Raw genomic sequence first — 12025 nt, forward strand, 5'->3', positions numbered from 1 at the left:
CAGAACTGGTCAAAGGCCTGCCCTGTGTCCACTGTTCCCCGCTCTCCATGACGTGACTACACAGCTACTTCCTGTTCTGGACCATTTTCAATTTGCAAAAAGAAATGGTGCAAAAAATGTGTTAAAAATCAAATGAAAAAGAAAGAAATGGTACTTGAGCCTCTGTACGTGTTCCCACCTCCAAGAGAGAAGTTAACCATGGCAGTGACCGTGGGAGGCTCCTGGCATCCTTCTGCTCTCAGCCCCTCCCCGCCCCCTCCAGAGGTGATGTCATCCTGAACTTGGCATCCACGACTCTGTGTGTGTTTCATAGTGTTACTTTCCTGGGTCTACACTTAGTGTGTCCCTGGGCAAGTCACTTATCTTCTCTGAGCCTCAGTTTTCTCAGCTGGAGGATGGGGATAATAATAGTCCCCATGTCGAAAGAGCCTTGAAAATTAAATGAGTGCACTTCGATGGGCGCCTGGCACTATGTGTAGCCAGTATTGCTGTTGGACACCCAGAACAGAGAGGGGCAGACGGATGTCACTTGTATCAGGAATACAACTTTTTTTTTTTTTTGAGACAGAGTCTCATACTATTGTCCAGGTTGGAGTGCAGTGATGCAATCACAGCCACTGAATTGGTGGCCTCCTGGGCTCAAGCAATCTTCCTGCCTCAGCCTCCCAAGTCGCTGACCTCAGGTGTGCACCACCATGCCCAGCCAATTTTTTATAAAGACGGGGTCTTGCTATGTTGCCCAAGCTGGTCTCAAACTTCTGAGCTCAGGCCATCCTCCTGCCTCAGCCTCCCAAAGTGCTGGGATTAGAGGCATGAGCCACGGCACAATCTCTCAAACAACCCCTTAAACAAGCTCATCCACGGCAGTGCCAGGATGGCTGGCTGTGGAGTGGCATGACACAAGAGCCGGGTGCTAGCTCTGGTTTATTCTGTTTTACTTCCTGTTGGGCTTGTCTCCCTGATCAGTTCTGAAAAACCAGGGTCGGTGCCTGGCTCATCCTCTGCCATCACCCCCACCTCAGCCCTAGAAACTCCAAGGATGGGTTTTTGAAGTGAACGAAGGGGACTCAGTTTCCTCATCTGTGTGATGGGTCTTGCAGGCTGTAGGAAAGAGAGGGTGCCTGCTATGCAGTAGATGCTTTATGAACCCTTGTTTGTTTCTTCCTCTCCCAGCTGGACCTCTTCTCCCCCTCCCCCAGGGCTGGGCCTGGACCCCCCTACCTTCAGGCAGCCATCATCCTGACGGAGCCCTCCGAGGCAGTCAGGCTGGGTTCCCCACTGACTCACTCATTCTTTCATATAATTATACATGCACGCATGCTCGCATTCAACAAATATTTTAAGCGGTGGCTCATGCCTGTAATCCCAGCAGTTTGGGAGGCTGAGGCAGGCAGATCACTTGGGGCCAGAAGTTCAAGACCAGCCAGGCTAACATGGAAGAACCCCGTCTCTATGAAAAACATAAAAATTAGCTGGGTGTGGTGGCACATGACTGTAATCCCAGTTACTTGGGAGGCTGAGGCATGAGAATCGCTTGAACCCAGAAGGCAGAGGTTGCAGTGAGCCAAGATTGCACCACTGCACTCCAGTCTGAGTGGTAGAGTGAGACCTGTCTCAAAAAAATCACAAATGTTTTGAGCACCCACTATGCGCCAGGCTCTGCTCTAGGCTCTGGGGACACAGAAATGAATAATACAGGCAAAAATCTCTATTCTAGTGGAGCTGACACCTGTCGGGGGAGCCAGCCATCAGACAATGGTTATGACACTGGGTGACCCAGGCCTGAGGGAGGGGAGAGTAGGGAGAGGGGGCTGGGCCTTTTCCTGAGGGTGATGGGGGCACATGAGTTGGCAGAGGCCAGACTGGATATGGGTTCTTCTTGCTTCACTCTGGCTGCAGCAGAAGCATGTGCCAGAGGAGTGAGGCTTAGCGCAGAGGTATCCACAACCCCTGCCGTACCAGACCTGGCCTGAGTTCCCTAGAACAGGCCCAGGATGTGGGAACCGGGGCTTCCATGGTCCTCGCAGGGGACGGGATCGGGCATCAGCACCTCCCCATGGAGGACAGTTGGGCAATGACCTTGGGCCTGAGGGCTGTTCAGTCCTGTGACCAGCCAGGCCCCTTCTGGGAATGGAACCACACCCCAACCCCCAGGCAATGACGCCCCACCCGGGTGTTCCCCGCACGGCTCCCACCAGCCCCAGATGAAAACAATCCAATGGTGTATCCATCACCCAAGGCCTCATCAATCCACCAGGATCCACCCAGATGGCAGAATATTCTGGAGTCTCGGGACAGGCAGGATGGGGCGGAGTTTTGGAGCACAGGCTTGGCCTGAATCTCAGTTCTCCAGTCATTGCTGTGCGGCATTAGGAAGGTGCCTTGCTTCTTTGTGCTCTGTTACCTTATCTTCAAAATGGGGATGATGATGGCCGGGCGCGGTGGCTCACGCCTGCAATCCCAGCACTTTGTGAGGCTGAGGCAGGCGGATCACATGGTCAGGAGTTCAAGACCAGCCTGACCAACATGGTGGAACCCTGTCTCTACTAAAAAATACAAAAAATTAGCAAGGCGTGGTGGGAAGTGTCTGTAATCCCAGCTACTCAGGCGGCTGAGGCAGGAGAGAATCGCTTGAACCCGGGAGGCAGAGGTTGCAGTGAGCCGAGATCGCACCACTGCACTCCAGCCTGGCGACAGAGCAAGACTCCATTTCAAAAAAATAAAGGGGATGATGATAACAACAGACCCTCGGCCAGGCGGCACAGTGACTCCCGCCTGTAATCCCAGCACTTGGGAGGTCAAGGTGGGCAGATCACCTGAGGTCAGGAGTTCAAGACCAGCCTGGCCAACATGGTGAAACCCCATCTCTACTAATAATTAAAAAAAAAAAAAAATTGCTGGGTGTAGTGGCATATGCCTGTAATCCTAGCTACTTGGGAGGCTGAGGCAAGAGAATAGCTTGAACCCGGGAGGCAGAGGTTGCAGTGAGTCAAGATCACGCCACTGTACTCCAGCCGGGGGAACAAAGCAAGACTTTGTCTCAAAACAAACAAAACACAACAGGAGAGGCACGGTGGCTCACGCCTGTAATCTCATCACTTTGGGAGGCCAAGGCGGGCAAATCACCTGAGGTAAGTAGTTCGAGACCAGCCTGGCCAACATGGTGAAGCCCCGTCTCTACTAAAAATACAAAAATTATCCAGATGTGGTGGCGGGTGCCTGTAATCCCAGCTACTTGGGAGGCTGAGGCAGGAGAATCACTTAAACCCAGGAGGCGGAGACTGTAGTGAGCTGAGATCGCGCCACTGCACTCCAGCCTGGGCAACAGAACGAGACTCCATCTCAAAAAAACAAAAACAAAAACAAAAAAACCCACCACAGACCCTCATGATAGGCTCAGCTCACCCTGTGGTTATTGACTTAATCCATATACGGTAGTGGTCTCCGACCTTTTCGGCACCAGGGACTAGTTTCATGGAAGACAATTTTTTCATGGAAGGTGTTGGGGACTGTGTGGGGGACGGTTTCGGAATGAAACTGTTCCACTTCAGATCATCAGGCATTAGTTAGATTCTCATAAGGACTGCACACCCTAGTTCCCCCGAATGTGCGGGTCACAATAGGGTGCGAGCTCCTGTGAGAATCTACTGACGTGGCTGATCTGACGGGAGGCGGAGCTCAGGCGGTAATTCGGCTCCCGGATGCTCACCTCCTGCTGTGCAGCTCAGTTCCTAACAGGCCACAAATGGGTACCTGTCTCCAGCCCAGGGGTTGGGGACCCCGATATAAAGCCTCAGAGCTGTGTCTGGTACAGAGTAACCCCTAGGGAAACCTTGCTGTTGCTATGATTATTATTAACATTATCATTAGGTCAGGCACGGTGGCTCACACCTGTAATCCCAGCACTTTGGGAGACTGAAGCAGGAGGATCCTTTGAGCCCAGGAGTTAGAGGTCGGCCTAGGCAACACAGTGAGACCCTGTCTCTAGAAAAATTAAAAATTAGCTGCGTGTGGTGACATGCACCTGTAATCCCAGCTACACAGGAGGCTGAGGCAGGAGGATCACTTGAATCTAGGAGGTCAAAGCTGCAGTGAGCTATGATTGTGCCACTGCATTCCACCCTGCATGACACAGTGAGACCCTGTCTCTTAAATAAATAAATAATTAATTTAAAAAATAAAAGCATTAGCAGCAGTAGTAGAAGCATGAATTAATCCAATGGAGAAAAAAGGAGGGGGTGGGGCAAGGGGAAAGCGAGCCTCTACTAGTAGAAAAAGGCAGACAGGTTGACCAGATGGATGCGTGCGTAGATGCTCAGACTATCTCCAGAGACCCAAGAGACTGGCGGCAGTGGTGGGGGAGCGGGGACCTGAGGGAGGGAAAAGGACCCCAGCTTTCCACCCTGCGCTCTTTGTCTGCTTCCATGCTGTTTCAGTTGTCCTTTTTTACTGTGGATTGTTTTGAATATCCACTTTGTGAATATTCACTATAAACACTACAGAAAGAAATTCTGCAAGAGGTTTCCTTCCTTAGCGAAAGCCCCAAGCCGTGCCTCTCCGCTCCGCCCCCTCCCGCCCCCGCATCCCGGCCTGTGGGTGGCCCAGTCTGGTCTCCCACCTCTGCTGGTGTTCTGCGCTCCCGGCCTTGGAGCAGGTCCGAGCCGGAGTGCCCTGAGAGGAAGGGGGCTCCTCGGAGTCCCTCAGAGTGGCCCTGGCTCTGGGCAGCAGAGGGGGGTTCCCGGCTGACTGATGAGAACTCCAAATGCTCCCCAGCCCCGGCTGCTAATCGCTTCCAGATTGGCCGGGTCAGGGCCAGGGCCGCCGCCGCCAGGTTCCATAAACAGCTCGTAGCTCCAGATGGTGGCTGGCTCCAGCCTGGCGAGCAGGTTCACGGGGGGTCTGGGGGTGGCAGCAGGTGGAGGACCCGCACCCCACCAGCCGCCTCGGCTGCCGCGCCTCCACCCCGCCCTGAATTGGGGACCCTGGGTCAGAAGGGGCAGCAGAAATAGAGCCCATTGCTCAGAGGAGGAAAACTGAGGCCCAGAAGGGGCAAGGTGGGCGGGGCTCAAGGTAGGGGGGTAGACAGAGATGTAACCAGGGGACTCTTTGAGGTTGATGCTAGGTTCGCTTCACCTCTGTGAATCCAGTACAAGGTGAGGACGCCGTAAAGACCCGAGGAGGGAAGGAAGGGGAACATCATTACTATTACTTGCTGGGTTCAAATTCTGGCTCCAGCTTTTAATCCCTTAGTGAATAAATTATTTCCACTCTCTGGGCCTCAGTTTTCTCATCTGTAAAATGGGGTTGGCTGGCGTACAGGATTGCTGGAAGATTCAATGACGCAGCTCCTGCAGATACAGCTTGCACTGGCCAGCTATACTCGGAGCAGGCGCTCAGCACAGCCTCTCCCTCTTCCTTTTCCGGAAACTCCTTCTATTCCCTCTTCTCCTGCCACCAGAGCACAGTGGCTTTCTCCAGGAAGCCACCTTGACTTTTACTCAGACCTCTCCTTTTGTGCCAGGCACCGTGCTTTTCCCACGGCCCCTCTCACGGGATCTCTCCTCGACACAACTGGCACCTGACGCTCTTGTCCTTCTGAAAACAAGGAAACGGAGTCAGGGAGGTTACTGGTACCCAGCGCTGCTGGGGACCCCGCCCCTTGCAGATGAGGAGACAGAGGGCCAGGGAGACAATGGGATGGATGTGTGGAGGCCATCAGGAAAATGCAGCCGGGTGTGCACCTGGAGCTGCCTTGGAAGGTCACACACAACCTGGCGCAGCGTCAGGTGACCCGGCTGCCTCTCCGGCCACACCCACCAACCCCAGGGCTCACACCTCCGCACAGGAGGAAAAGATTCAGTCCGGTGCTGGGCCATAATACCCCGGGGAGAGGGATAAGGAGCTTCGACCTGCTCCCACACCTGCCTGTCTCCAAACTAGGCTGGAACCTGGCTGCGTGGCGGCTGGTGATAGCCTTGTCCCAGCAGCAGGACAAGGTGTGGGGAGCCATTTGCTCTGTGGGTTTCCCTCATGATCATCCCTTCCTGTTCAGCTGGGCAGGGACACAGCTCCTCAAGGTCTGAGTCCCCATTTTTCACCATCTTAATCCTCGTTCCTGGCACAGAAAAGCCTCAGTATTGCTTTGTTGAACGCGGTATTGAGCGCGTGGTGGGGCACTCCTCCAAGCAACTTTCTATAGTAACTTCTTCAGGGAGCTGTTATTGTTGCCAGTTTACAGATGAGGAAATGGAGACTTGGAGAGGTTAAGTGACTTACCGGAAGTCACACAGCTGGAGCTAGGATTTGAACTCAGGTCTCCTAGCTCCAGCGGGCACATTCTTGCCCACACGTCCCCGCTCCCAGAGTAGCGGTGAGCCTGAAATATGTGGAGCGCCTGGCAGGTAGTAGGTGCTTTTCCAAGCCCTTCTTTTGCATCGCCCAGCCTTGAGGTCAGAGGCCCGTTCTGCCCTGTGCCTGGGAGGAATGTTCATGGTGGCCCCAGCCTGGGTCCGAGAAGAAAGGCAGCGTTGTGGGCGAAAGGTGAGCGGCTGGGTGGGCGCAGGCGTGTTTATCCAGGGCCGGCGTGTGGCTCGGGGTGGCGCCGCTGTCAGCCGCGCCGGCTGCCCCGGGCCTGTGCTGGCCTCCAGATGTGAGCTGGCTCCAGCCGGCCGGGCCCCCCCCAACCCCACGCACAGAGGGGCTTTATCAAAAGCGGCTGTGAGGAGGCCCAGGAGGCCGCCTGACTCCAGCCTGCTGGCTCTGAGCCCCGGGCCTGCAGAAGCCAGGCCAGTCGCACTTGGGCTTTTGTGCCCGAGTCTTCGTGTGCTCCACAGCCCGGCTTCTCTGTTCGCCTCGGGTCCCCTGGGGGCCCAGTCGAGGGACAGCCCCTTTGCCAAGAAACTGAAGTTGCAGGAGCAGTCTCGGAGGCGTGACAATGCCAGAACCCTCCTGCAGCGCTTATTTTTCTACATTCCTGGGGGGTAGAGGTAACCCACAAAGAAAAGTGCAGAATTCATCAAAATTCAGGGGGTGCTCAGTGAGACGTCAAAGTGCAGACACTTGTGGGAAGGAGAAATTGCAGATTCAGAGAGCCAGTTCTTATGGGGGCAGGAGAGTAACTAGGGAGGGTTCATAGGGGCTATGTTTTCTCTGCAGTCTCTCTTTTCTTTCTTCCTTCCTTCCTTTCTCTTTCTTTCTTTCTTTCTTTCTTTCTTTCTTTCTTTCTTTCTTTCTTTCTTTCTCTTTCTTTCATCTCTCTCTCTTTCTTCTTTCTTTCTTTCTTTCATCTCTCTCTCTCTTTCTTCTTTCTTTCTTTTTTCTTTCTTGAGACAGAGTCTTGCTCTGTCACCATGCTGGAGTGCAGTGGTGTGATCTTGACTCACTGCACCCTCTGCCTTCAGGTTCAAGCATTCTCCTGCCCTCAGCCTCCTGAGTAGCTGGGATTACCGGTGCACACCATCACTCTCAGCTAATTTTGGTATTTTTTAGTAGAGATGGAGTTTCACCATATTGGCCAGGCTGACTTCGAACTCCTGACTGCTGAGGTGATCCACCCTCCTCAGCCTCCCAAAGTTCTGGGATTACAGGCGTGAGCCACCAAGCCCAGCCAGTATTTTCTTTCTCAGGTGGGTGTGCAGGGTGCTATTCTTTTTCTTTTTCTTTTTTGGAGGCAGGGTCTCACTTTGTCACCCAGGCTGGAGTGCAGTGGTGCCATCTCTGGCTCACTGCAGCCCTTGACCTCCTAGGCTCAGGCAATCCTCCCACCTCAGCTTCCCGAGTGGCTAGGACTACAGGCACCCACCACTGCGCCCAGACAATTTTTTATTTTTAAGAGACAGGGTTTTGCCATGTTGCCCAGGCTGGTCTTGAACTCCTGAGCTCAAGCAATCCTCCTGCCTTGGCCTCCCAAAATGCTGAGATTACAGGCGGGAGGCACGTGCCTGGCCTCCAGGGATGCTGTTCTTTATATCTTATTTAGTGGCCTGCACTATTTTGTAGTAATACATTATAATAACTGAGAAAAAAAGAGAAAAAACATGAGACTTCCCCTGCTCCTGACCCTCAGCCCTACTCCAATTAACAATGGCTTCTAATGCTTTCTAGAGATTGGACATTCACAAGGAAATCCAGATACGTTCTTTTTCCTGTTTTGTTTTTGGTTTTACAAATAGTATCAAAATATAGGCCAGGCGCAGTGGCTCATGCCTGTAATCCCAGCACTTTGGGAGGTCAAAGCAGGCAGATCCCCTGAGGTCGGGAGTCTGAGACCAGCCTGGCCAACATAGTGAAAACTGTCTCTACTAAAAATACAAAAATTAGCCAGATGTGGTGGTAGGTACCTGTAATCTCAGCTACTTGGGAGGCTGAGGCAGGAGAATCGATTGAACCCAGGAGGCAGAGGCTGCAGGGAACTGAGATCCTGCCACTGCATTCCAGACAGGGTGAGACTTCGTCTCAAAAAAAAAAAAAAAAAAAAAAGGCTGCTTCGCACCTGGCTCTTTTCAATTAGCAATATACCCCGGCCTTCTCTGCAACTGTCTTTGTTTGCAGCTGTGTGGTATTCCTCCGTGGGAATGCACCACGGCCTGTTTTCCAGGCCGTTGTTGATGAAGATGCAGGTTGCTGCCTGAGGTTCACTACTGCAGACCTCGCTGACTGCGGGCGCCCCGTGTCCGAGTCTTCGAGGGCTCAGGCAGGTGTTGTCTAGACTCTCATGGTCAATTCTTAGAAGTAGAGCCGCAGGGTAGGCACCTTTCCTCCTCTGAGAGTCACTGCTAATTTGCTTCCCCAAAAGTTTGTGTCCCTGTGTTGTCCTACCAGCACTGTGGCTGAAAGGGAAACTGAGGCACAGGGACAGTCAGCTGTTCAGAAGGGTGAGAGAAAACAGCTTCATAAGGAATCTCTACTAAACCAACACACCAATAAACCCTTTCTTGGTTTCATTTCTTTCTGATTGCAAAAGTGAAACACGTCCATTGAACAAGCTTTAGAAAATACAGAGAATTGCCGAGTTAGAAAATAAGGCCTCCTCCCTCCTCCCCACATGGCTGCCTCTAGGGGCTGGACAAAGACCAGGGTTTGGGCCTCAGGGCAAGCTGCCTGGTGCCCTTGCTAGCCCCATGGCTGACTTGCTGTGTGGCCTCAGGCAAGTCTCAACCTCTCTGGGCCCCTGTGTCCTCATCTGTAACTGGGAATCCAAGGGCGCCAGACTCGGAAGGCTGTTGTGAGAATCACATAAGGTCACGCGGGTACAGGAGTGGCCCAGCGCAGAAGGTTTCATAAGAGGAGGGAGGCTGTGATGTGTCCTCCTCCTGCCTCTCTGCCTGTGCGGCGGAATCCAGAACCTTCCCCTTGACTTGCCCCCCACCGTGAGGGCTGGCATTTTATTCCTGCTCCCTATGCTGGCATGGGACACAGCCCCGGGCGCATGGGAGGGACGTGATAAATGCTAATGGGTGGCCCGGTAACCCTCTCTCCTCCACCAAGGTCCTGAAGTCTGGGCAGTGGTTGGTGGCAGGAAACCTGAATGCCAAAAGCCAACCACCAGAGGCAAGGCTCAGAGAAAACAGCAGGTGTCTGAAACAAGGAAGCAGGGACTCCCAGACCCCGGCAGCCTGGCCCCAGCTGTCCCAGCAGGCACTCCACCAGCCCCTGGGTCCACTCCACCCAGGGTCCAGCCCTGACTGCACCAAAGGCAGCAAAGATGGAGGGGACCAAGGCAAATTCCCCAGCCACCACCAGCATTTAGGGAGCACCAACTGTGTACCCCACTCTGAACTGTGCCGCATAGAGATTGTACCCCAGTGAATTCCTGGGGACCAGGGGTGGTGACTTCATTGTCTTCCTGTCCCTAGGGCTCAGCACTGGCTACACATGGATTCAAACATTTATGGAGCATCTGCTGTGTACCAGTGACTATGCTGAGTACATCTACCTGCCGAGAGAGAGAAGCTCTGGACAGTGGATTTAGGGAGGGGAGGAAGAGAGCGCACTTTGTTTTTTTTTTCTTTTCTTTCTTTCTTTTTTTTTTTTTTTTTGTCATCGTTGAGACAGAGTCTCACTCTGTCACCCAGGCTGGAGTGCAGTGGCTCGATCTTGGCTCACTGCAACCTCCACCTCCTGGGTTCAAGCAATTTTCCTGCCTCAGCCTCCCAAGTAGCTGAGATGACAGGCACCTGCCATCACACCTGGCTAATTTTTGTGTTTTAGTAGAGACAGGGTTTTACCATGTTGGCCAAGCCAGTCTCGAACTCCTGACCTCAGTTGATCCACCCGCCTTGGCCTCCCAAAGTGCTGGGATTACTGGCATGAGCCACTGTGCCTGGCCGAGAGTGCACTTTCTATCAATGCTGTTTTGCTGTGTTTTGTTTTTTAACAGAAAGCATTCTTCTCATAAATAAATAAACATAAAGAATTCCCAAGTTAAGCCGGGAACGGTGGCTCACTCCTATAATTCCAGCACTTTGGGAGGCCAAGATGGGAGGATCGCTTGAGCCAGGGAATTTGAGACCTCCCTGGGCAATGTAGGGAGTCACCATCTTTACAAAAAAATCAAAACATTATCTGGGCATGATGGTGCATGTCTGAAGTCCCAGCTACTCGGGAGGCTGAAGTGGGAGAATTGCTTGAATCCAGGAGGTTGAGGCTGCATTGAGCTGTGATTGCATAATTCCAGCTTATGCCACAGAGTGAGACCCTGTCTTTAAAAACATAAAAAATTCCCAAGTTAGAAAAAAATACAACCCTACCACCTACCAGGGATAAGAGGAGGTTCAGGGGGCCTTGGGAGCCCCAGAGGACGCATCCGACATAGCCTGTGGGGCTGGGAGAGGCTTCCAGGAGGGAGTGAGTTCCGGGCAAAGACCCCAGGAAGCATGAGAGGGAACTTGGATGGGGAGAAAGAGCCCTGTGGGAGGCTGCTGCACGGGTCTGGGCGACGCGGGCCGGGGGTGGGCGCTGATGATCTCACCCGTCCCAGCTTAGCCGAAGGTGAGGCCTCTTGCTTGCCCCGTGAGTCCCTGTGTCTGATGCTCTTGGTAGAGCTTATTGCAGCCGTAACGAAAGCATCGTTTCCGTAATTATGTTTCTGTCTCTCTCCTGCCCGCCCCACCTCTGAACTGGAACTCTAGGAGGGCAGAGCCCATCCTGTCTGCCTCATCCGCCACATTATTTCCTGGGCCCGGAGCACACAGCAGGTGCTTATGGGGGATGGTGTCGTGTTTCCCCGAAGTTCATGTCCACTGGAAACCTCAGAATGTGACCATATTCAGAAATAGAGTCATTGGCTGATTAACTAGATAGGGATCTCCGGATAAGATCATACTGGAGGCCAGGCGCAGTGGCTCACGCCTGTAATCCCAACACTTTAGGAGGATGAGGCAGGCGGATCATGAGATCAGGAGTTCAAGACCAGCCTGACCAACATGGAGAAACCCCGTCTCTACTAAAAAAAAATACAAAAATTAGCCAGGCGTGGTGGCACGCACCTGTAATCCCAGTTACTCAGGAGGCTGAGGCAGGAGAATCGTTTGAACCCGGGAGGCGGGGGTTGCAGTGAGCTGAGATCCTGCCACTGCACTCCAGCTTGAGTGACAGAGCAAGACTCTGTCTCAATAAATAAATAAATAATCATATTGGAATTTCGGTGGGCCTAAAGTCCAATGCCTGGTAGCCTTATAATGAGAGGGGCGGGGACTGGGTGCAGTGGCTCACGCCTGTAATCCCAGCACTTTGGGAGGCTGAGGTGGGTGGATCACCTGAGGTCGGGAGTTTGAGACCAGCCTGGCCAACATGGTGAAACCCTATCTCTACTAAAAATACAAAAATTATCTGGGTGTAGTGATACATGTCTGTAATTCCACGTACTCAGGAGGCTGAGGCAGGCGAATAGCTTGAATCCGGGAGGTAGAGGCTGCAGTTGTGATCATGCCACTGCACTCCAGCCTGGATAACAGAGCCAGTCTCAAAAAAATAAAAAGAGGAGGAGGATACACAGGCACAGAGGAGAAGACTGTGTGAAGACAGA

Source organism: Aotus nancymaae, unplaced genomic scaffold, assembly GCF_030222135.1.
Source record: "Aotus nancymaae isolate 86718 unplaced genomic scaffold, 86718_ANA_hifiasm-v0.15.2.pri h1tg000029l, whole genome shotgun sequence".
NCBI lineage: Eukaryota > Metazoa > Chordata > Mammalia > Primates > Aotidae > Aotus > Aotus nancymaae.